The following is a 23,062-nucleotide window of genomic DNA, read 5'->3' on the forward strand; positions in this document are numbered from 1 at the left end:
CCTCAGTCTCCTGCAAGGGTTCCGGAACTTCCGGGGCGTCCTTCCTGACGCGGCCTTGGATAGGATAAACCAGAGTTGCAAAACCCAAAACCCATTGTCTACAAGTTCCCGCCAACCCCAGAGGGATGGTACTTGTGAGACGTGACTGGGTGTGGCAACTAAAGATGGCTCAGCTCCAATCTTCAGACAGGTGGCGCCCCCCGGCGGCGATATTGTGACTTGAGTATGGACCACGGATGAGACCAAATTGTTATATTTCTATCGATGCATTATCCCCTCCACCCCCCATTCTAGCCAATTCGGCGTCAATCTCTCTGTCCTCGAGGAAACCGCTCCGTTATTGTACCTGTGCGTGTCTCTCTCTCCCCCCCCCCCCCTGCCCCCAACATGAGCTATATTTTATTTGTTTCAAAACTCGGCAAAGTTGGAGAAAGGTTGAGAGGCAGGCACCGGGTGTCTGGTATTGTATCTCTTTGACTGTCTGTCTGTCTCCGGGTCAATCTCTTTCTCGGGTCCACCTCTCTCTGTTATTGTAGCCGTCTCTCCCTGCCTCCCTGAACCCTAAAATGTGCTGTATTGTATTTGTTTCCAAACTCCGAGAGTTGGAGAAAGTTTGAGCAGCAGACGCCGGGTGTCTGGTATTGCATGTCTTTGGGTGTCTGTCTGTCTGTCTTGGGGTCCACCTCTCTCTGTTATTGTAACCGTCTCTCTCTGCCTCCCTGAACCCTGAAAAGAGCTGTATTTTGTTTCCAAACTCCGAGAGTTTATTTGTGCGTTTTTCTATAGCGCGGACTTTACCCGAAGGCGTCAGAGCGCTTCACAATAGGAATAGAAAACTACAAGTGAACAAATTACAAAAGCAAAAATTACATTACATGAGGCAAAAGTGACAATCGCGAGCAAACAAAATACAACAGGTAGCAAACGGTGCATTGCAGGAGGAAAAAGTGACGTGTGCCGGTTACAAAAGCGTACAAAGTACAAGTAGAGGTAAAATACTGCAAGAAATGGCGAACACTCCAGCACAAGAACAAATGTTACGTGGGCAATGGTGGCACGGGTGCAAGTATCGAAAGCAAACAAAATATAAGAGGTAGCAAACAGTGTGTTACAAGAGAACAGTGACGGGTGCATGTTACAAAAGAGAACCAAACACAGGTAAAGTTGGAGCAGCAGAGGCCGGGTGTCGGGTATTGTATGTCTTGGGTGTCTGTCTGTCTGTCTTGGGGTCCACCTCTCTCTGTTATTGTACCCGTCTCTCTCTGCCTCCCTGAACCCTGAGATGAGCTGTGTTTTATTAGTTTCCAAACTCCGAGAGTTGGAGAAAGTTGGAGCAGCGGACGCCGGGTGTCTGATATTGCATCTTTGGGTGTCTGTCTGTCTTGGGGTCCACCTCTCTCTGTTATTGTACCCGTCTTTCTCTGCCTCCCTGAACCCTGAGATGAGCTGTATTTTATTAGTTTCCAAACTCCGAGAGTTGGAGAAAGTTGGAGCAGCAGGCGCCGAGACCGGGGTGTCTGATTTCAGGGAGCTCCGTCCGTCCGGGGAGGGGCTAGGAGGCAGGGTGGGGGAGGGACACGCGGCAGCAGAGGAGGGAAATTTCGGATGTTCCGCTGGCTTCCCATTGGCTGTCAGCCTTGCCCCAGCTGGGGCTGGTCACGTGGGCGCCCCTCGCCCTCCCCCAGCCCTCACATGCTGGCACGGGTCTTTGTTTGCGCCAGACAGCCCGAACTCTCAGAGGACACAGAGCGCCGCACGCACAGCACCCGCCGGACTATCGTGAAGAGGAGCGACCATCAGTTAGCAGAGGAGCCGGGCTCTGGTGAGTACAGCAGCGCCGGGACTGCGGGCCTCACATCTCTGTGGATCCCGGGGCCCCTCATCCGTCCGGGTCTGCGGGCCCGCGGGCCCCTCATCTACCCGGATCTACGAGCCCCACATCTCTGTGGATCCCCGGGCCCCTCATCTACCCAGGTCTGCGGGCCCCTCATCTGTCCGGGTCTGTGGGCCCCACATCTCTGTGGATCCCCGGGCCCCTCATCCGTCCGGGTCTGTGGGCCCCACATCTCTGTGGATCCACGGGCCCCTCATCCGTCCGGGTCTGTGGGCCCCACATCTCTGTGGATCCCCGGGCTCCTCATCTACCCAGGTCTGCGGGCCCCTCATCCGTCCGGGTCTGTGGGCCCCACATCTCTGTGGATCCCCGGGCCCCTCATCTGTCCGGGCCCCTCATCTGTCATCGGGCCTCTCATAAGTCTCTGGGCTCTTCACATCTTCCTTGCGGGCCCCTCGCACTTCTTGTGTCTCTGGCCCCAGCCGTGAGTGTGTGCTGGGCTGCCCCGACGGACCAGGGGCCTCTCGAGGGCCTGAAGGGCCTACAGTCTCTTCGAGGGGCTGTGGTTTGGTATTGTGGGTTGTCCCGGAATGAGGCTTTTTAGGTGGGTCTCGGGTGGTGGTACTTCTGGCGGGGGCGCCTTTTGGGTGGGCCGGGGTCTCTTTGGGCCCCCTCTCGGCAGGACAGGCCTCCTGTGGTGGTCGCTGAAGGCTCTCTGGCAGTACAGGCCTCTTGTGGAGGTCGGTGATGGCTCTTGGGGTGGTCGGTGAGGGCTCTTGGGGCGGTCGGTGAGGGCTCCCTTGGCAGGACTCTGCCCTCCGGTTTGGGCGCCACGTTGGCTGCTGAAGCGCTCCCTGGAGGTTCAGCAGCGAAGAACAGGCCTCACTTCACAGGTTCAAGTGTGGCCCCACCCCCCAGGGAGGGGAGGGGGCACAGACCACCCCCCCACCCCAGGTAAGGGTGGGGGCACAGACCTTTTGTTTGGGGAGGTGGAAGTGAGGCGTATGAGCTGCGTTGAGTTTAGGTGTCTGTAGGGTTGGCATGTTTGGGTCATTCGAGGAATGTCCTGCCTGTGATGGATTCTGGTGCCTGTGGCTGGACCGGGAGTGTTGCCTGTGATGGATTCTGGTGCCTGTGGCTGGGCGGTGTTGCCTGTGATGGATTCTGGTGCCTGTGGCTGGACCGGGAGTGTTGCCTGTGATGGATTCTGGTGCCTGTGGCTGGACCGGGAGTGTTGCCTGTGATAGATTCTGGTGCCTGTGGCTGGACCGGGAGTGTTGCCTGTGATGGATTCTGGTGCCTGTGGCTGGACCGGGAGTGTTGCCTGTGATGGATTCTGGTGCCTGTGACTGGACCGGGAGTGCTGCCTGTGATGGATTCTGGTGCCTGTGGCTGGACCGGGAGTGCTGCCTGTGATGGATTCTGGTGCCTGTGGCTGGACCGGGAGTGTTGCCTGTGATGGATTCTGGTGCCTGTGGCTGGACCGGGAGTGTTGCCTGTGATGGATTCTGGTGTCTGTGGCTGGACCGGGAGTGTTGCCTGTGATGGATTCTGGTGCCTGTGGCTGGACCGGGAGTGTTGCCTGTGATGGATTCTGGTGCCTGTGGCTGGACCGGGAGTGTTGCCTGTGATGGATTCTGGTGCCTGTGGCTGGACCGGGAGTGTTGCCTGTGATGGATTCTGGTGCCTGTGGCTGGACCGGGAGTGTTGCCTGTGATGGATTCTGGTGCCTGTGGCTGGGCGGTGTTGCCTGTGATGGATTCTGGTGCCTGTGGCTGGACCGGGAGTGTTGCCTGTGATGGATTCTGGTGCCTGTGGCTGGACCGGGAGTGTTGCCTGTGATAGATTCTGGTGCCTGTGGCTGGACCGGGAGTGTTGCCTGTGATGGATTCTGGTGCCTGTGGCTGGACCGGGAGTGTTGCCTGTGATGGATTCTGGTGCCTGTGACTGGACCGGGAGTGCTGCCTGTGATGGATTCTGGTGCCTGTGGCTGGACCGGGAGTGCTGCCTGTGATGGATTCTGGTGCCTGTGGCTGGACCGGGAGTGTTGCCTGTGATGGATTCTGGTGCCTGTGGCTGGACCGGGAGTGTTGCCTGTGATGGATTCTGGTGTCTGTGGCTGGACCGGGAGTGTTGCCTGTGATGGATTCTGGTGCCTGTGGCTGGACCGGGAGTGTTGCCTGTGATGGATTCTGGTGCCTGTGGCTGGACCGGGAGTGTTGCCTGTGATGGATTCTGGTGCCTGTGGCTGGACCGGGAGTGTTGCCTGTGATGGATTCTGGTGCCTGTGGCTGGACCGGGAGTGTTGCCTGTGATGGATTCTGGTGCCTGTGGCTGGACCGGGAGTGTTGCCTGTGATGGATTCTGGTGCCTGTGGCTGGACCGGGAGTGTTGCCTGTGATGGATTCTGGTGCCTGTGGCTGGACCGGGAGTGTTGCCTGTGATGGATTCTGGTGCCTGTGGCTGGACCGGGAGTGTTGCCTGTGATGGATTCTGGTGCCTGTGGCTGGGCCGGGAGTGTTGCCTGTGATGGATTTTGGTACCTGTGGCTGGGCCGGGAGTGTTGCCTGTGATGGATTCTGGTACCTGTGGCTGGGCCGGGAGTGTCGCCTGTGTGGTGACTGGACAGGGGGGTGTTGCATCAGGGTTTTGTAAGCGCACTCCTCACCCATGTCGGTCGTTGAGGTTTTGGTGTTGCGGGGGGTTTTGTAGGCGCGTGCGACCAGCTTGAAGGTGGTTCTTTCTGTTGAGACGGAGGTGCTGGGGATGTGGTCGTGTCACAGGTCATAGAGGGTGAGCCTGGCTGCTGCGTTCTGGCGCTCTGGGCCTTGTTGATTCCATTGGCCCATCGATTGGTGATGCGTGTGTGGAACTTTTCCTGGAGTTGGGGGGGATTCACTTGAATGTCTTGTCATGTATGTGGAGGGCGTCGAAGCATGCAGAGGAGTCGGCATTATATGGTGAGTGACGTCACGTTTGATTAGGGTGACCTGGGTTATTCTGGAGATAGAACTCTCGTTTTGCGTCAAGCGCTGGGCGCACAGAATGACAGCGCTCCTCAGAAGAGAATTACAAAACGGGCAGTGAGAGCATGCGATGCAATCACAGCCAGGAGCTGGCCTGTGAATTCAATTGCTTTCTTTGAACAACTGCTAACTATCCCCGCTGTGTAAAACATAACCTTCCCCCCCCCCCCCCCCCTGTTTTAGTTCACCCTCTCCAAAAACGGGGACATGAGCGAAATGTCTCAATCTGCCCGGACAGCGGGTGAAAAACTGGGTCCTCCTGGCCAATCCAGACGGACCCTATGATGCTGAAGTTGCATGCATGGTCCGGTGGAGTGGGTGGGATTCCAAAGGGGGGGGGGGCACCAGGTGTCTTCCCATGGAGCTGACGGGACTTGAGTTCTGAGTTGAGCGGCTGCTCCTCCGGTCCCGGGGCTTTCATGCCTTCTTGCCTTCTTGGGGGTTGTGCCTGCTGATGCCGGGTTCCTTGGCGATTCAGAAAAGGGGGTGGTGATGAACAGAGTGTCTGAATTAAACAGACCACTCTTACCCTGTCCAAAGATCAGGGCTAGATCCATCACCGTTATTTATCTCACTGCCCCATCCCAGCTCAGAACCTGGGTTCCTTGGCGAGGGAGAGGGTGAGCGAAGTGTCTCGGACGTAGGATATGACGTTGAGCCCGTAGTGTCTGAGGATGGTTGTGAGGGGCGATGAAGAGTGTGGGGGGTCTGGTGGCTTCTGCTCAACTGATCTCTGTCCGTCCTGAGGGGCGGGAGTCTTGTGTTGTGACTGCTTGGTGCCTGTGGCTGGACCGGGAGTGTTGACTGCTCGGTGGGTCTGTTGGTGTATATGGTTTCTTGTGATGTTGGGGTAGCGCATGGCTTGCTCAGCTCTGCCTGCCTTTGGTCCCTCCGTGGTGCGCTGTATGTTGTGTTGCGGCCTGTCTCTGTGCTCCGTGGGTGCGCACTGGCCTGTCTCTGTCTCTGTGCTCCGCGGGTGCGCACTGGCCTCTCTGCGCTCCGGCCTGTCTCTGCTCCAGCCTGTCTCTGTGCTCCGTGGGTGCGCACTGGCCTCTGCGCTGCATGTTGTGGGTTTCGCTTCCTGTTGGGGGGGGGTTCTGTTGTGATTGGAGATGGGATATATGTTTTTGGCTCTTTTGCGTCTAGTGGGTGTCACTGGGCGCTCCGAGTGGGGCCTTTTATGATGCTCTGGTGCGAGCGTTGCTGTGCTGGTGGTAGGGGGGTGTCTGGGGTGTTTGGCGGGTGTCTGGGGGTGCTGGTGACGGAGTTTACCACCCTCATGTTGGGGGCGCCGTCCTTTGTCTCGATGTCTACATTTTGGCGGGAGCGGTGGCACCGAGGGTGGTTTGAAGTCCGTGACGAGGCCTCCGCAGGGTTGTGGGTCGCCCACCTGCTGCCCGCCCGGGGCGGATGCCTCGTGACCCCCTCCCCGCACTTGTGCTCTGTTTTATTGCTCCAATAAGCTTCTGTGGAGATAAACCTTATCTCAAGAGCCCCTCCCTGTGTGTGGGGGGCACACACGGGCGCGAGGGGCCGCTGCCTTTGTTTACCAGATCAGTAGCGGCCACGCTCCCGGTGATAGGCGCCCCTCGCAGCGCTTGATGGCTTTATGGCGACTCCACGCTGGAGACGAAGTGAAATAACCCAGCGAGGTGGACAGGGGTGGAAGTCTTCTGTGCACCGTGTGTGTGCGTGCTGTTCACGAGGGCCTGTGCCAGGTGTGTCTGTGTGTGTGTGTCTGTGTGCGTGCCGTTCACGAGGCCATGTGCGTGCTTTTTACGAGGCCCTGTGCCACTTGTGTGTGCGTGCCGTTCACGAGGCCCTGTGCCCGGTGCGTGCTGTTCACGAGGGCCTGTGCCTGGTGCGTGCTGTTCACGAGGCCCTGTGCCTGGTGCGTGCTGTTCACGAGGCCCTGTGCCTGGTGCGTGCTGTTCACGAGGCCCTGTGCCTGGTGCGTGCCGTTCACGAGGCCCTGTGCCTGGTGCGTGCTGTTCACGAGGGTCCTGTACTGTAAACAGCCGCCGAGTCCAGCTCCTGGGTTCGTTTATCTAATACAGCCCTATGGATATCCTCCTTGTGCTCCGATTGTTTGGAATGGTTTTAATTAACTGCACAATAAACTTTACCTTCCCTCGTGCTCTAAGAATACACCTGGTTTTGCTGGTGAACCTGCAGATGGTGTTGGAGATTATGGGAAGTGAGACCGTGGCTTGCACCCATGACATTTTGTACGCCCGCCCGTGCACCTACGCCTCTGCGCTCCTACGCACAGCCCTGCGCTCCTTGGTGCGTGCACGCACAGCCCTGCGCTCCTACGCACAGCCCTGCGCTCCTTGGTGCGTGCACGCACAGCCCTGCGCTCCTACGCACAGCCCTGCGCTCCTTGATGCGTGCACGCCTCTGCCTCCCTGGTGCGTGCACGCACAGACTGGGCTCAGGGGTTGTGCAGTGGGTGGGATCCGTGGCGCCGGGTGAAGGGTCATCGGGTCTATGTCGCTCTTGGGGGTCCTGTCCTTCAGGGTTGGGGTGAAAGGGGTGCTCCCTTCAAACAGATCTATTTCCCCTCACAGGTGTGAGCCACGTGGGACTGCGAAGGTGGGGGCCTGACCAGCAGACCGCGCCTCTGTGCCAGGGCTTAGAAAGGGTCTGTGTACAGGACTGCTGAGTCCCTGGGGCGGGTGCCCAGTGCCAGGGGGTTAGGAGCAGTGGCCTGATCAGGACACCGTGCCTCTTCAGGCTGTGCCAGGGGTTGGTACCCACCACCCGTAGCGGTGCTTCCCTTGGTTACACTGAGGCCCGGGCTGTTGTCTATGGTGTGATTAGATCATATAAATCCCTGGTTGCAGCAGCATCAGGCGGGGCTCTGGCTTGGACCTGGTTGCAGCAGCATCAGGTGGGGGTCTGGCTTGGACCTGGTTGCATCAGGCGGGGCTCTGGCTTGGTTTCAGCAGCATCAGGCGGGGCTCTGGCTTGGACCTGGTTGCAGCAGCATCAGGCGGGGCTCTGGCTTGGACCTGGTTGCAGCAGCATCAGGCGGGGCTCTGGCTTGGACCTGGTTGCAGCAGCATCAGGCGGGGGTCTGGCTTGGACCTGGTTGCAGCAGCATCGGGCGGGGGTCTGGCTTGGTTGCAGCAGCATCAGGCGGGGCTCTGGCTTGGACCTGGTTGCATCAGGCGGGGCTCTGGCTTGGACCTGGTTGCATCAGGCGGGGCTCTGGCTTGGACCTGGTTGCATCAGGCGGGGCTCTGGCTTGGTTGCATCAGGCGGGGCTCTGGCTTGGTTGCAGCAGCATCAGGCGGGGCTCTGGCTTGGTTGCAGCTGCATCAGGCGGGGCTCTGGCTTGGTTGCAGCAGCATCAGGCGGGGCTCTGTCTTGGTTGCAGCAGCATCAGGCGGGGCTCTGGCTTGGTTGCAGCAGCATCAGGCGGGGCTCTGGCTTGGACCTGGTTGCATCAGGCGGGGCTCTGGCTTGGACCTGGTTGCATCAGGCGGGGCTCTGGCTTGGACCTGGTTGCATCAGGCGGGGCTCTGGCTTGGTTGCATCAGGCGGGGCTCTGGCTTGGTTGCAGCTGCATCAGGCGGGGCTCTGGCTTGGTTGCAGCAGCATCAGGCGGGGCTCTGGCTTGGTTGCAGCAGCATCAGGCGGGGCTCTGGCTTGGTTGCAGCAGCATCAGGCGGGGCTCTGGCTTGGTTGCAGCAGCATCAGGCGGGGCTCTGGCTTGGTTGCAGCTGCATCAGGCGGGGCTCTGGCTTGGTTGCAGCTGCATCAGGCGGGGCTCTGGCTTGGTTGCAGCTGCATCAGGCGGGGCTCTGGCTTGGTTGCAGCTGCATCAGGCGGGGCTCTGGCTTGATTGCAGCTGCATCAGGCGGGACTCTGGCTTGGTTGCAGCAGCATCAGGCGGGGCTCTGGCTTGGTTGCAGCAGCATCAGGCGAAGCTCCAGAAGCGCCGTGAGGCCCTGGACTCGTGGCGGGGGCGCTCGAGAGCAGGACCGAGGCAAGTGTCCAGGCTTCCAGCCAAGGCGTGTTGAATATTTCACTGACAGGACTACATGTTTCACAAGAAAAATGTCTTTGACCCACTCAGGGTGCAACAGATTGCAACACTCGCCCCTCGCTGCCAGGCACCGAAGTGCCAGGCTGCTAATCCCACCCTCGGCGCTTGGCACGCTGCCACCCCCTCTAGGCACCCTGCTCCCTTAAACACCTCGGCCAGCCTCCTCGGAGGAGCAGCACCCTGTTTTACTCTGTACCCCTTGTGAAAAGGTGGCCTGGCATATGCTGTCCACTAATGAAAGCGGGCACCTGGCACCAGTCCAAACGACCCTTATTGATGACTAGGTCAAAGACAAACTTTATAGAAAGCTATCCTAGTGGGTATCTGTGGAGAGCAGCCTTCAGGCTAAGTCTTGAAGGAGTGTAAAGCAGCTTGTTTTACCAGATCAGAACCTCCTGATTCACTAAATGAACGGAGAGCCACACAAGTGTTATAAATATGGTATTTATTACTAAACACTCTACAAACTTCTTTGAGATTAGAGAACAACGCACACAATATGAAATCACTAGAAGAGTAAATAGCGCAAACCACAGCGGGCTCTGGGGGGCGACCGAACCGTATACTAAGAGTGGTATAACAATCACGACTTGACGAGACACAGTACCTAGTGCATGTAGATTCGCTGGGACCCCAAGGTAGTGACACGGGACCCACAGGGATGCTTGGAGTGTGAGAACACAGGCGCAAACTCCCTACAACTCTATGCGAACGTAACGTTGGAATTTTAAAGATCAAGGACACTTAGGAGAGGACTTTAAGCAAACCCTTTCAAACGGAGAAGGTTCTAAGTGCAGCACCCGTGTGAGCACCGGAGTACTCGTATTACCTAACCCAGAGAAACCAGGTACATAGCTGTCAAATGGTGTCAGGAATCTTTGTCGTTTCCAATTGGGAGATGCTGCAAAGTGCTGCTGCCATGAAGAAGAAAAGTGTCCGCTGCGATCCAAGCCTGGATGGAAGCTGAGGAGAACCTGAATACAGAGGGCACAGTCTGGGTCACTTGCCAGTGACCAGGAGCTTGGTAGACGAATGTCCACAGATGGCGGGTGCTTCAGGTAAGAAGAGGTGAAGCTTGACTCTGCAGCCACGGGGACCAGGAGACGTCAAGGACTACTAAAGTCCGCAGGCAAGATGTGGCAACTGCAACCCACGCGGTCAGAGGAAAGATGCTTCTGTGTGGACCACCAAGGTCCTGGTGACTCCCCAAGCGATGGAGAGTTAGGACATGTCTGGAGCAACCAGTAAAGTACTTTGGAAATTAAAGTTGCCGTCACAGGGATCCACGGGTCGACAGACCAGGTATCGCGAAGGGACCTCGAGGGGAATCACAAATTACTAGCCCATGCAACACTTGTGGAGTGTAGGCCGGTGATCTTCGGTGGAATCACTGCTCGGGGTCTGGACTACAAGTAGCCCAAAGCACAGCTTATGGGGTCGCCGGAAAGCATATGCTGCTGCAAAAGTACACGGTGCCTGGGGGTATGGGTTGCACGGTCCCCAGGAGAGATACAGGTCTTGGGATTGCTGAGAGCACTATTCAACCTCAGGGACACTTGGAAACCCACCTCCTGTGTTGCGGTCAGATGCGTCTTTGGTGCCTGCTTAGCAGAGGAGTAACTCAAGGGAGATTCTTCAGTCATCTAGCGATGTGTAGATCGTCAACGTACTTGGTTTCTGTTGCAGAGTTTTGTCCAGATAGATCTAAAGTCCTGTAGTCGGGGGGGGGGGGGGGGGGTCCTACTTTATACCCAAGGAAGGGGTGGGACAAACTCTGGGGACCCATGCATGGGAGGTTCAGGACGGAGGGGTGGCTACACCCATGTCCTTTGTCCAGTTTTGCGCCAGAGCAGGAGAAATTGGCTCCTGCAACCGGTTTGAGCTGGACTAGCGCAGGATCAAACGTGCCCCCAGTGCAGACATCAAAGCACTCTGAGTGTACCCACCGAGCCCCAACACACTAAACCCTGTCTGGGAGGTGATTACACCTCCCTGTGACAGGAAGCCTATTGTCAAGCCTCCGTCTGCTCGAGCTTGGCTCAGCAGCAGGAGGGCAGAAGCACGAGTCTAGCTGGTAGCGTCCATTTTGTGATGCCAGGTTCTGTTAAGCTGGGATCGGGTGTACCGGTGTAGTCATATTTCTCCCTCTAGGAGGGTGGAATCATACCTCCCACACCAGTTACTGGTGTGGAGGTATGATTTCAAGGTGTTTGACATCAAACACGATATGTTTCTGTGCATCCGTTTTAAAGTTGGCATTTACCGCAATGTTATAATGCACTTCAGCGTATACGGTCGGCTGCATCACTGAACAACCCCGGAGAATAGATTCCGAAGTCTGCAGAGGGGCTCTGCTCATGCAGGGGCACCCTCTCACATAAAACCCAGCACCCTGCCTTCAGGATTGATAAGGCCTGCCATAGGGGTGAATGTATGCAGCACCTTACACAGGTTGCAGTAGCAGACCTGTCAGACTTGTGGTGTCAATCTGAGTGGTCTCTCAGGGGGTCGTACAATACACGCTGCAGCCCCTAGGAGGCCTCTTGTACACCATATACTAGGGATTTATAAGGGTACCCCAGAATCCAATCTGCAGTGTGCCTACAGTACATGCAAATAATTTAGGGAGAAAGCAGATAGTCTGACTGGGATCCTGCTAATCCGGACCCCAGTCAAAGTCGAAAACCAGCAAAACAGCAGGAAAAAAGTGGGGTAACGTGCTGTCAGTTTCCACCTTCCTACACCCCTAACTTGTTTCAATGCCCGGCACCAGTCTCCCCTTTGCCGGGCCAGCCTCTTGCCATGGTCTAGATACTAGCCCCCTCCTCCCGATGTTTCTTGTACCCTCCAGCCAGAAGGCACCCCCAGCTGATGGGGGTATTTGGAAGGATGGATGTGGCGAGTGTTGTCAATGCGTTGTTTAATCAGCCACCCTGGCATTAGCCCTAGAGCGCCAGCCCGGAGAGGGTGTACGGCCGGGCCTTCAAGGGCTTGCTGTTACCCCCACCGGGTCCAGTTTGTGGTCATTCCTTACCGGCACCTCGTGTTTCTTGGAGTCACCACCTCCGTGCTTCAACACCCCTCTCCCCCTTTCTATGCAGGGTCTCTGCTGGAAGACGTTGCTGGTCAGCGAATGTGCCGTGGGCAGAATCTGCGTGACCTGCAGTAAGAACATAGCGCCTTCTGACTGATTTCACGTTTACCCGCTATGGCACGGTTAATAGGTGGCGCTTCTGGGCAGCTTCCTAGGCCGAGGTATGTCCTAGGGCACTGGGTAATCATGGGTGTCAGCCCCTTGGGTGGTAGTCATTGGAGGGGAGAGGGTGGTCCACCCGACAGGAGTCTTTGGGGTGGTAACCATGGGTGTCTTGCCTTGAGGTGGTGGTCCCTGGAAGTGAGGACTAGATGATGTAGAGGGGGGCCCTGGCTACCGCCTGTGACGTGTTGCATGGTGATCATGAATATGTGATGGTTGGTGGTTGGTGGTTGGAGGGGAAGAGCTGATATGAAGTCTGACGTCACATGGTAACCATGTGTGTCTGATCTTCAGGTGGTGGTCGCTGGAGGGGAGGGGCTGACCACACAGACAGTTGTCCACCCTTCAGGATCTTTGGGGTGGTAACCATGGGTTGTGGTCCCTGGAGTGAAGGGCTGGTCTGAAGTATGTGCTGTCACACGGTAACCATGTGTGTCTGATCTTCATGTGGTGGTCACTGGAGGGGAGGGGCTGACCACACAGACAGTTGTCCACCCTTCAGGATCTTTGGGGTGGTAACCATGTGTGTCTGATCTTCAGGTGGTGGTCGCTGGAGGGGAGGGGCTGATGACAGAGTGGTCCACCCGTCAGGATCTTTGGGGTGGTAACCATGGGTGGTGGTCCCTGGAGTGAAGGGCTGGTCTGAAGTATGTGCTGTCACATGGTGACGCATGTGTGTCTGATCTTCACGTGGTGGTCGGTGGAGGGGAGGGGCTGACCACACAGACAGTGGTCCACCCTTCAGGATCTTTGGGGTGGTAACCATGGGTGGTGGTCCCTGGAGTGAAGGGCTGGTCTGAAGTATGTGCTGTCACATGGTAACCATGGGTGTTTGACCTTCAGGTGGTGGTCGTTGGAAGTGAGGTGTTGGTGAGGCAGTGGTCCTGGCTGTGGTATGTCTGGTTGAATGGTTTGGTTGCTTGGCCCAGTTGCTGGAGGCGTTGCCGTTCCCTGTGGCGGTGTCCTGTATCGTCCTTCGAGGCACTGTGCGCCTCTGGGCTAAGTTTGCACTTTATAAAGCTTTTATTCATTGATGAGGGCGCCCGGCTTCGAGGCGCTATGCCTTCAGAGCCCCCGTACCGTGAGGGTGTCACAGGCCCTGCATAGTGCCTCCCAGGGAGATGCTGTGCCCTCAGGTCACCTCTCGGTGACCCCTAGTTCCAGGAGTGCCTGTAGGTGAGTTGAGCCTGTTGGGAACTGGTCTTGGATCACAGGTGGTGTGTCTTAGAGCGCCGCACGGGCCTGTAACCTTTGCAGCCTTCCAGCATTTGTTGTGAAGCTATTTTTACAACAGTTGGGAGCTGCTAATATCCTGTCGGTGCAGGATTCAGATGTGTATTAAATGAGGTCTGAGCGCGCATGTAATAAGCAAGTCATGCCACCAGTCACCTGGTAACACCATATTACAAGCGTATGAATAGTTATGTTGTCGCGGGAAGGCGTGCACTCTGGGTAAGCCATGGCTGTCCTCCGACCCGGTCTCGTCCGTTGCTGCTGGGGGTTGCTAGTCCCTACCTGGGGTCATGTCTTGTCCGTTGCTGCTGGGGGTTGCTAGTCCCTACCTGGGGTCATGTCTTGTCCGTTGCTGCTGGGGGTTGCTAGTCCCTACCTGGGGTCATGTCTTGTCCGTTGCTGCTGAGTTGCTAGTCTCTACCTGGGGCCATGTCTTGTCCGTTGCTGCTGGGGGTTGCTAGTCCCTACCTGGGGTCATGTCTTGTCCGTTGCTGCTGGGGGTCGCTAGTCTCTACCTGGGGCCATGTCTTGTCCGTTGCTGCCGGGGGTTGCTGGTCCCTGCGTGGGGCCATGTCTTGTCCGTTGCTGCTGAGTTGCTAGTCTCTACCTGGGGCCATGTCTTGTCCGTTGCTGCTGGGGTTTGCTAGTCCCTGCGTGGGGCCAGGTCTTGTCTGTTGCGGCTGAGGGCTGATAGTCCCTGAAAAACATACAGGAGCCAAGGGGGAATAGAAAGGTACCACTGGGATCGCCCTCCACTCAATCGAATTAAATATCAAAAGATCCCTGTACCTTGGACAATGGTTAGCATACGTCTAATAGACATGAGTACACGATTTGTCTGGAAACTACACTATTTAATTCCAGACACACCCACTACCTATTTAGGTTAGGGTGTTTAAACTCTAATGCCTTTCTGTCCACAACAAACCACTGTTTGTCACTTAAAAAGGGGAGATTCCGGGCAAGGTTCAACTCGACGCGTCCAATGATGTCCGCCCACTGAGCCATGTCTTGTCAGTTGCTGCCGGGGGTTGCTAGTCCCTGCGTGGCGCCGTGTCTTGTCCGTTGCTGCTGAGGGTTGCTAGTCCCTGCGCGGGGCCGTGTCTTGTCCGTTGCTGCTGGAAGTTGCTGGTCCCTGTGTGGGGCCCTGTCTCGTCCATTGCTGCTGGGGCTTGCTAGTCTCTTCTTAGGACCATGTCCCATTCGTTGCTGCTGGGGTTTGCTAGTCTCTGTGTGAGGTCATGTCTTGTCCATAGCTGCCGGGGGTTGCTGGTCCCTGCATGGGGCCATGTCTTGTCCGCTGCGGCTGAGGGTTGCTAGTCCCTGCGCGGGGCCATGTCTTGTCCGTTGCTGCTGGAAGTTGCTGGTCCCTGTGTGGGGCCCTGTCTCGTTTGTTGCTGCTGGGGGTTGCTAGTCCCTTCTTAGGACCATGTCTCATTCGTTGCTGCTGGGGTTTGCTAGTCTCTGCGAGGGGCCATGTCTTGTCCATTGCTGCCGGGGGTTGCTGGTCCCTGCGCGGGGTCATGTCTTGTCCATTGCTGCCGGGGGTTGCTAGTCCCTGCGTGGCGCCGTGTCTTGTCCGTTGCTGCTGAGGGTTGCTAGTCCCTGCGCAGGGCCGTGTCTTGTCCGTTGCTGCTGGAAGTTGCTGGTCCCTGTGTGGGGCCCTGTCTCGTCCATTGCTGCTGGGGCTTGCTAGTCTCTTCTTAGGACCATGTCCCATTCGTTGCTGCTGGGGTTTGCTAGTCTCTGTGTGAGGTCATGTCTTGTCCATAGCTGCCGGGGGTTGCTGGTCCCTGCATGGGGCCATGTCTTGTCCGCTGCGGCTGAGGGTTGCTAGTCCCTGCGCGGGGCCATGTCTTGTCCGTTGCTGCTGGAAGTTGCTGGTCCCTGTGTGGGGCCCTGTCTCGTTTGTTGCTGCTGGGGGTTGCTAGTCCCTTCTTAGGACCATGTCTCATTCGTTGCTGCTGGGGTTTGCTAGTCTCTGCGAGGGGCCATGTCTTGTCCATTGCTGCCGGGGGTTGCTGGTCCCTGCGCGGGGTCATGTCTTGTCCATTGCTGCCGGGGGTTGCTAGTCCCTGCGTGGGCCATTGCTGCCGGGTGTTGCTAGTCCCTGCTTGGGACCATGTCTCGTACGTTGCTGCTGGTGATGCAAGTCCCTGCATGGGGCCATGTGTCGTCTGTTGCTCCTGGGGCCGCTAGTCCCTCTGTGAGACCCTGTGCACTGGGCCCTATGGTCTCAGGCGGGCCTCGTGCCTTTGGGTGGGATGCGTGGTGCCTTTGGGTGGGGATGCGCAGTGTCCTGCGGGTGGGATGCGCGTCCTTTGTGTGGGATGTGCGGTGTCCTGCGGGTGGGATGCGCGTCCTTTGTGTGGGATGCGCGGTGTCCTGCGGGTGGGATGCACGTCCCTTGTGTGGGATGCGCGGTGGCCTGCTAGTGAGATGAGCGGTGCCCCACCTTTGGGTTAGATGTGCTAACCCTGCGCACGGGCTGCCCTGTGCAGAGGGAGCCTGGATAGGCCATGGCTAGGGTTGTGGTTTGGTGATACCCCGGCTTCTCTTCCCCCCCCCCCCCCCCCCCACCCTGCGGGGGCGGCTCGCCCCACACTGCGGGGAGCTCCTGCATGCAGAACAAAAGGCCCCTGTGCGCTCCGGACAAAGAGGTGACATTGGATCCCACAGGAAGGGCCCCCGGGGGCTGGAGGGGGTGCGGATGAAGACTGCCTGGATGAGTTGTAAGCTGTGCTTTGGGTGGGGGCTGTGATGCTGTCCTGGGGGTGGAGGGGGGCTCTGAGCTCAGATGGAGAGCTCTGCAGTGGGGGCCCTTTGTAAGGTGTGCGCAGAGTTCAGCTGATCCAGCCAAAGCCTCGTGACTTTGTGGGAAGATTCACTGACAGGGCCTTCTCCGTTTTACCCACTCGAAGTTTGTATTCACTTCACCCACCGTTGAAGGATGAAGGGCAAACGCGACCCTAATGGGATGAGCAAGTTCGAGACCCGCCAAGTGTAAATCACCCTTTCATCCTTCCCGTGCAGCTTTCCTGTGCTCCCCAGACATAGTCCTGCCCGGTGGGTGTCCTGTGGTGCCCGCCCTCACTCTGGTGATGCCCTGCGCCTGTGGTGCCCGCTCTCACTCTGGTGATGCCCTGCCTGTGGTGGCCGCTCTCACTCTGGTGATGCCCTGTGGTGCCCGCCCTCACTCTGGTGATGCCCTGTGGTGCCCGCCCTCACTCTGGTGATGCCCTGCGCTGTGCCTGTGGTGCCCGCCCTCACTCTGGTGATGCCCTGCGCTGCGCCTGTGGTGCCCGCCCTCACTCTGGTGATGCCCTGCGCTGCGCCTGTGGTGCCCGCCCTCACGTTGGTGATGCCCTGCGTTGCGCCTGTGGTGCCCGCCTTCACTCTGGTGATGCGCTGCGACTGTGGTGCCCGCCCTCACACTGGTCAGCTGGCCCCCACCCTGGTTCTCTGCCCGATGTTAATCCTGATGCCCCGTCCTCCGTGCAGTCCACTCTCCTCACTTGGCAGCCTCCCTGCATCCTGTAAGTGCAGCTCCAGCCCTCGCCACATCCTGGAACACACACCCCGGTGCCAGGAATCTCTGCTACTGATGTCACTTCGACTCTGCTTGGCAGCGCCTCGCCTGCTGGGTGTGCCTCAAGCCGCACCTCACAGGCCCTGCCAGGCTGGTTTCTGAGCCGCTGACGTGGGGGTGCTCTGGTACTGGGTGCTGTGAAACGGGGGGTGTCGGACATGAGAGCTGACATGGGATACAGGGTGGGCTGGGATTTTATATATTTATTTTAAAAGTTTTATATAGCGCTAGCTCGATCCGTAGGTATCGGAGCGCTTTACATAAACACAGAGAAACAGAAGGACATTACATGACCTAGTAGGCCGGCAGTAAGAAAACAAACCAAAGAGAAAAAATACAGCATGGGAATAAATCTACAGTGCAGCGGAGGGGGAGAGGGCAATAAAAAAAGGTCAATCGACATAGTCCAGTCACCAACTATCCGTGAATGTCCAGAGAGAGAGGAGTCAGCTCAGGTATGGAAGTCTAGGTTCGTTGACGTTGGTCATGAAAGTATTTATTAAGGAGATGGAGTTTCAGGTCCCTTTTGAAACAGGAGCAGGGGTGGGTTGCATCTGAGGACTCCAGGGACAGCGTTCCACTTCCTGAGAGCGTTGCCAGAAAACGATCGGTACTGGGTGTTTTTCTTTTTCAGTTTCGGACGAATAAGGAGTGAGTTGGAGCTTCTCAGAATTCTGGATTGACCTGCTCGTACCAGTTTGTTGTTCAGGTAGTTGGGGCGGAGAGTGGAGGGTTTTGTGTGTGATGCAGGCCAGCTTGTAAATACACCTCCCTTCCATGGGAAGCCAGTTGAGGCCGTTGAGAGCTGGAGTGATGTGTTCAAATCTTTTTACTCCAGATAAGAGTCGAGCGGACATGTTCAGCACTGCTCTTAGAGGGGCTAGGTGAGCTTTTGGAGTCCCTGTAAGGATGGCGTTCCCATAGTCGATTTTAGAGAGAACTAGGGATTGGACCACTGTCTTGAGGTCCTCATGGGGAAGAAAAGGTTTCAGTTTCTTCAGGTGTTTTAGAGAGAAGAGCGCACTTTTTGCAGCATCTTTGATGTGGGCCTCCATTGATAAGTCTCTAGGCATCACCCTTGACAAGAACCTAACTGAGTCGGATAGGGTAAGGGGGCAGTTTAGGGCAACCAGATTCTTGAGCCACTCCTTGATTGGACGATGGTTGCTTTTTAGAGAGAATAGGATCAGTTCCGTTTTATCTGGGTTGAGCTTTAAGTGGTTAACTTTGAACCAAGTTTGGATCTCGGTTAGGGCGGCATTGAGGTGTCGGATGTCACTGGGAGACTTGATTCTGAAATAGATTTGCATGTCATCAACGTAAAGGTGATAACTCACTCCAGCTTTTTTCGAGATGATTGTGAGGGGCTCCATGAAGAGATTGAAGCGGGACGGGGAGATGATCGAGCCTTGTGGGACCCCAAGTGTGACCTTTGTAGGCTTCGAGAGAGAGAAGTTGATTTTAATTTGTTGTTGTGAACCATTTAGGTACTGTGCCATTGATGCCAGAGCGCTTCGTCAGGGTCTCCCGAAGAGCTGGATGATTTACTGTGTTCAATGCCGCAGATCGGTCAATCAGGATGAGTAGGCAGGCATCACCTTCGTCTAGGGCCTTCTGAATGTCGTTCGAGACGTTGAGTATGACTGTTTCCGTGCTACAGCCTTTCCTGAATTCTGATTGAAAGGGGTCGAGGGGGTTGAACTCATCAATGTGCTTGAGTTGGAGGAGAACACATTTCTCCAATGTTTTTGCAAGGGACGGGAGGTTGGAGATGGGTCTGAGGTTGTTAAGATCATTAGGGTCGGCCCCTGGTTTCTTGAGAATGGGTGTGATTTGTCCTAGTTGAAGGGAGTCTGGGACACAGCCTGAGGTGAGAGGCTTTGATGATTTTTGTCCAGAATGGGGAAATGTTGTGGTAGAGTTTTTTTATGATTGTGGAAGGGAGGGGGTCCATGGTGTGGGAGGAAGGTTTTAGATTAGAAATTATATTCTAGACCTCGTTGACCGACATTAGCTCAAAGTCGGACCAGAGCACATTGTTTTTTAGCTGGAGGCAGGTCTGATTGTCCTTGTTAAGAACTCTTTTTGAGTGGTCCAGGGTGGTTGAAGGGGGGCCTGTTAAGGGGGAAGGAGGGTTAGCGGTTTGTATGCAGGATTGATCAATTTTAGAGACTTTATTAGCAAAGAAGGTGGCAATTTCTTCACATCGCTCATTGGTGGCTTGATTTTCTTGTGAGGGGGTGCAGATAGTTTGGCTTTTAACAATGTTGAAGAGTTATCTCGGTCTGTTTTTTGCCCGATCTAGTTGGTTGCGGAAAAAGAGGCCTTTTCACTGAAAATGGGTTGTTTGTGTGACCGCCGAGCAGATCTAAGTTGTGTAAGGTCGAGGGGTTTTGTCTCCAAGACCTTTCCGTTTGTCTGAGTTGGCGCCGTTCATCATTCAGATCCACGTTAAACCAGGGTTTTGATTTGGTTCTCCTAATTTGTTTGAGTTTGAGAGGAGCTACTTAGTCTAAAACCTCTGTAATTCTTGAGTTAAAGTGTGAAATAAGGTCATCAGCCATCCATGATGAGGGGTGGAGTTGAAGATGGGGATGAATCTTGGCTTCAAGTTCGGATAAAGGGACTTCTTTGATTCTGGTCAAGAATTTAGGTTTGACATCACAAATAGGTTGGAGGCTGACAGGTGTGTCAATCCTGAACAGAATGAGGTGGGAGAAATCGCTCTCAGAGACCAACTTGTTGTTGGGAGCTGACATGGTTGTGGGGGGGGCGGGGGGGTCTGTCTTGGGTGGTCTCGGGGGTCTGTACTAGGGCAGCATGAATGAGGGGGTGTCCGAATTGGTTGGGCAGGGCTTCTCTGTCCCTGTAAGGGCACTTCTGGTGAGGCTGGGACACCCTCCCCCTCCCTGTAAGTGTGCTCCTGATGGGATGTATAGCAGAGGCCCATATGGCTGAACCAGGCGTGCCTCTTCAAAACCGTCCTAACCATGAATGCGTCTAAACCGCGCATTCCTTTACCACGCAATTTTGAGGTGAAAGCATGATGAGTAAAGGGCTATGCACGGTAAATACTACCTCTGCCCCCGCCCTAAGATCCTATTCTCTTATTCTCCCCACCCCCAGCTGCGAGGCCTAAAACCTGCCCTGCCAATAAAACTTCCCCTTCCCCATGACCCTAAACCCCTGCTCCCTACCAAAAACTACCCCGCCGCCCCCCCATAAAAATAACAACCCCTCCCCCCCCCTAAACCTGGCCCCAGTTACCTGTCCTCGTCCGGAGCTTCCTGCTCTGACGCCGCCACCTCTTCTCCCCGCCCATCTGAACACTAGACCGCTAAGGCAGATGCGTAGTTCAGGCAAGCTTGTTACACTGCGGGGAAACCGCAACCGTGGCTCGTGTGGTAAAGGCCTTTACCCCCTCCTTGTCAGGGAGGGGCACAAACCCCTGTCCCTGTAGGAGCGCTCCTGAGGGGGCATGGCCACCTGTCACTGTCAGGGTGAGGCCGGGGGACACGTCCGCCTGTCCCTGGCTGGTGGGGTCACGTCCGCCTGTCCCTGTCAAGGTGAGGCTTGGGGGGGGGGGGGGGGGGGACGTCCGCCTGGGTGATGCCGGGCGTCCACGTCCGCCTGTCCCTGTCTGGGTGAGGCTGGGGGGGGGGGCGCATGCCCACCTGTCCGTCTGGGTGAGGCTGGGGGGGGGGGCGCATGTCCACCTGTCCCTGTCTGGGTGAGGCTGGGGTGGGCTCGTCCACCTGTCCCTGTAAGACATCTCCTACTGAGCTGTTGCTTCTCCTGCAGGTGCAGTGGGTGATGCTGGCACCACCAGGATGTCCTGCTCTGTGGTATTGTTTGCTGCGGGCCTTGGCACAGACTGTTCTGCACCACACACATACACACCTCTTTGACTCACCTGGCGCTCCCTTGCCCGCTGCCCCGGCTCCTGCTGCCAGGTCACGAGCTCAGAGGACCCTTGCCCCAGATCACAGGGTGGGAGAGGACTGGGGTGGGCATCCGTGGTGGTAAGAATGGGTCCTGTGTGAGGAAGACGTGAGCCGACTAGCAGGTCCTCTTCCGTGGGCGGAGGGGGCTGTGGTTTGGGGCCTGTACGTTTTTCCAGGTATTGCTTGGAGGGGTTTGTGTGGTTCAACATTTGCGCCAATGGACACCTTATGGTACCACCAGTAGTAACTCTCTCACAGCTTTCCCGCCAGAAAAGGTTGAAGCGCGTGAATGTCCATTGCAGTAGTATTCCCCCCCCCCCCCCGAAACGTTAAACCATCTCGTGATTGACGCACGTGCACTGTTTACAGGAAATAAGGTTGTTGCACATTTTTCCCTGTACTGCGCTCTAATGAACGACCTCGCGCTGCAGTGCGCATGCCCATGCCGCGCCGCGCTGCGCACTTGCATCTATCCCTTTCCGTGCTGCTTTTGCACTCCTAATAGCACCAATCTTTTCCCACTCTCATTCAACCTCCATGCACACTTGCTCCTATTGCCTTGTGTACTCCTTTTGCACTCCTTTTCACACTAGTCTGTCCCCCCCCACCCCCCTATCTATGCACACTTGTGCCTCTTACTGAATGTGCTCACCTGTGCGCCCCTTCGCATACTGGTCTGTTGCTGCCCCCACTAGCCACACTTGTGCCTCCTACTTCATCTTGCGTGTGTTCTTCTACTAGTCGCACCCTCTGTGTAAACTTGTGCTTGTTACGTTAGTTACCTGTTCACACCTGTCTTTGCCTATTCTTCGCACGCTTGCACCTCTTCCTCACCTATGCACACCTGTCTTTGCCTATTCTTCGCACGCTTGCACCTCTTCCTCACCTATGCACACCTGTCCTTGCCTATTCTACGCACGCTTGCACCTCTTCCTCACCTATGCACACCTGTCCTTGCCTATTCTACGCACGCTTGCACCTCTTCCTCACCTATGCACACCTGTCCGTGCCTATTCTACGCATGCTTGCGTCTCTTCCTCACCGATGCACACCTGTCTTTGTCCTTGCCTATTCTACGCACGCTTGCGCCTCTTCCCTCACCTGTGCACCTGTCTTTACGTATTCTACGCATGCTTGCACCTCTTCCTCACCTATGCACACCTGTCCTTGCCTATTCTACGCACGCTTGCACCTCTTCCTCACCTATGCACACCTGTCCTTGCCTATTCTATGCATGCTTGCGTCTCTTCCTCACCGATGCACAGCTGTTCACACCTGTCTTTGTCCTTGCCTATTCTACGCACGCTTGCGCCTCTTCCCTCACCTGTGCACACCTGTCTTTGCCTATTCTACGCATGCTTGCACCTCTTCCCTCACCTATGCACACCTGTTAACACCTATACTTGTCCTCACCACCTATACGCACACTTGCGCTTGTTACTGTATGTGCTCGCCTGTGTGTGCCCTGATCACACCTGTTTTTGTCCTCCCATCTCTAGGTACACTTGTGCTTGTTCCTTTACATGCAGACTTGTGCTCCCCTGTCTTTGTCCTTGCCTATTCTACGCATGCTTGCACCCATTCCTCACCTGTGCACACCTGTCTGTCCTTGCCTATTCTACGCATGCTTGCACCCATTCCTCACCTGTGCACACCTGTCTGTCCTTGCCTATTCTATGCATGCTTGGGCCTCTGCCTCACCTGTGCACACCTGTCTGTCCTTGCCTATTCTACGCACGCTTGCGCCTCTTCCTCACCTGTGACACCTGTCTTTGCCTATTCTACGCACGCTTGCGCTTCTTCCCACACCCGTCCTTGCCTATTCTACGCATGCTTGCGCTTCTTCTTCACCTGTGCATACCTGTCTTTGCCTATTCTATGCATGCTTGCACCTCTTCCCTCACCTATGCACACCTGTTAACACCTATACTTGTCCTCCCCACCTATACGCACACTTGCGCTTGTTACTGTATGTGAGGCAGTGTGCTCCCAACCCTCATTTTGTTACTGTATGTGCTCGCCTGTGCGTGCCCTGATCACACCTGTTTTTGTCCTCCCATCTCTAGGTACACTTCTCCTTGTTCCTTTGCGTGCAGACTTGTGCACCCGTCTTTGTCCTTGCCTAT

At 56.2% G+C, this 23,062-nt stretch overlaps 1 protein-coding gene across 1 annotated transcript in view; it reads left to right on the top strand.

The window, feature by feature from the left end:
- The first annotated feature begins 1,703 nt into the window (after positions 1–1,703).
- Positions 1,704–23,062, top strand: part of LOC147729477 (gap junction gamma-1 protein-like) — a 37,661-nt gene continuing 16,302 nt past the window's right edge. Inside the window, exon 1 of the mRNA XM_086954341.1 lies at positions 1,704–1,822. The gene's annotated coding sequence lies outside the window, so the exon portion shown is untranslated. The remainder of the gene's footprint in view (positions 1,823–23,062) is intronic.

This window comes from Lissotriton vulgaris, chromosome 2_1, assembly GCF_964263255.1.
Source record: "Lissotriton vulgaris chromosome 2_1, aLisVul1.2, whole genome shotgun sequence".
In the NCBI taxonomy this organism is placed as follows: Eukaryota; Metazoa; Chordata; class Amphibia; order Caudata; family Salamandridae; genus Lissotriton; species Lissotriton vulgaris.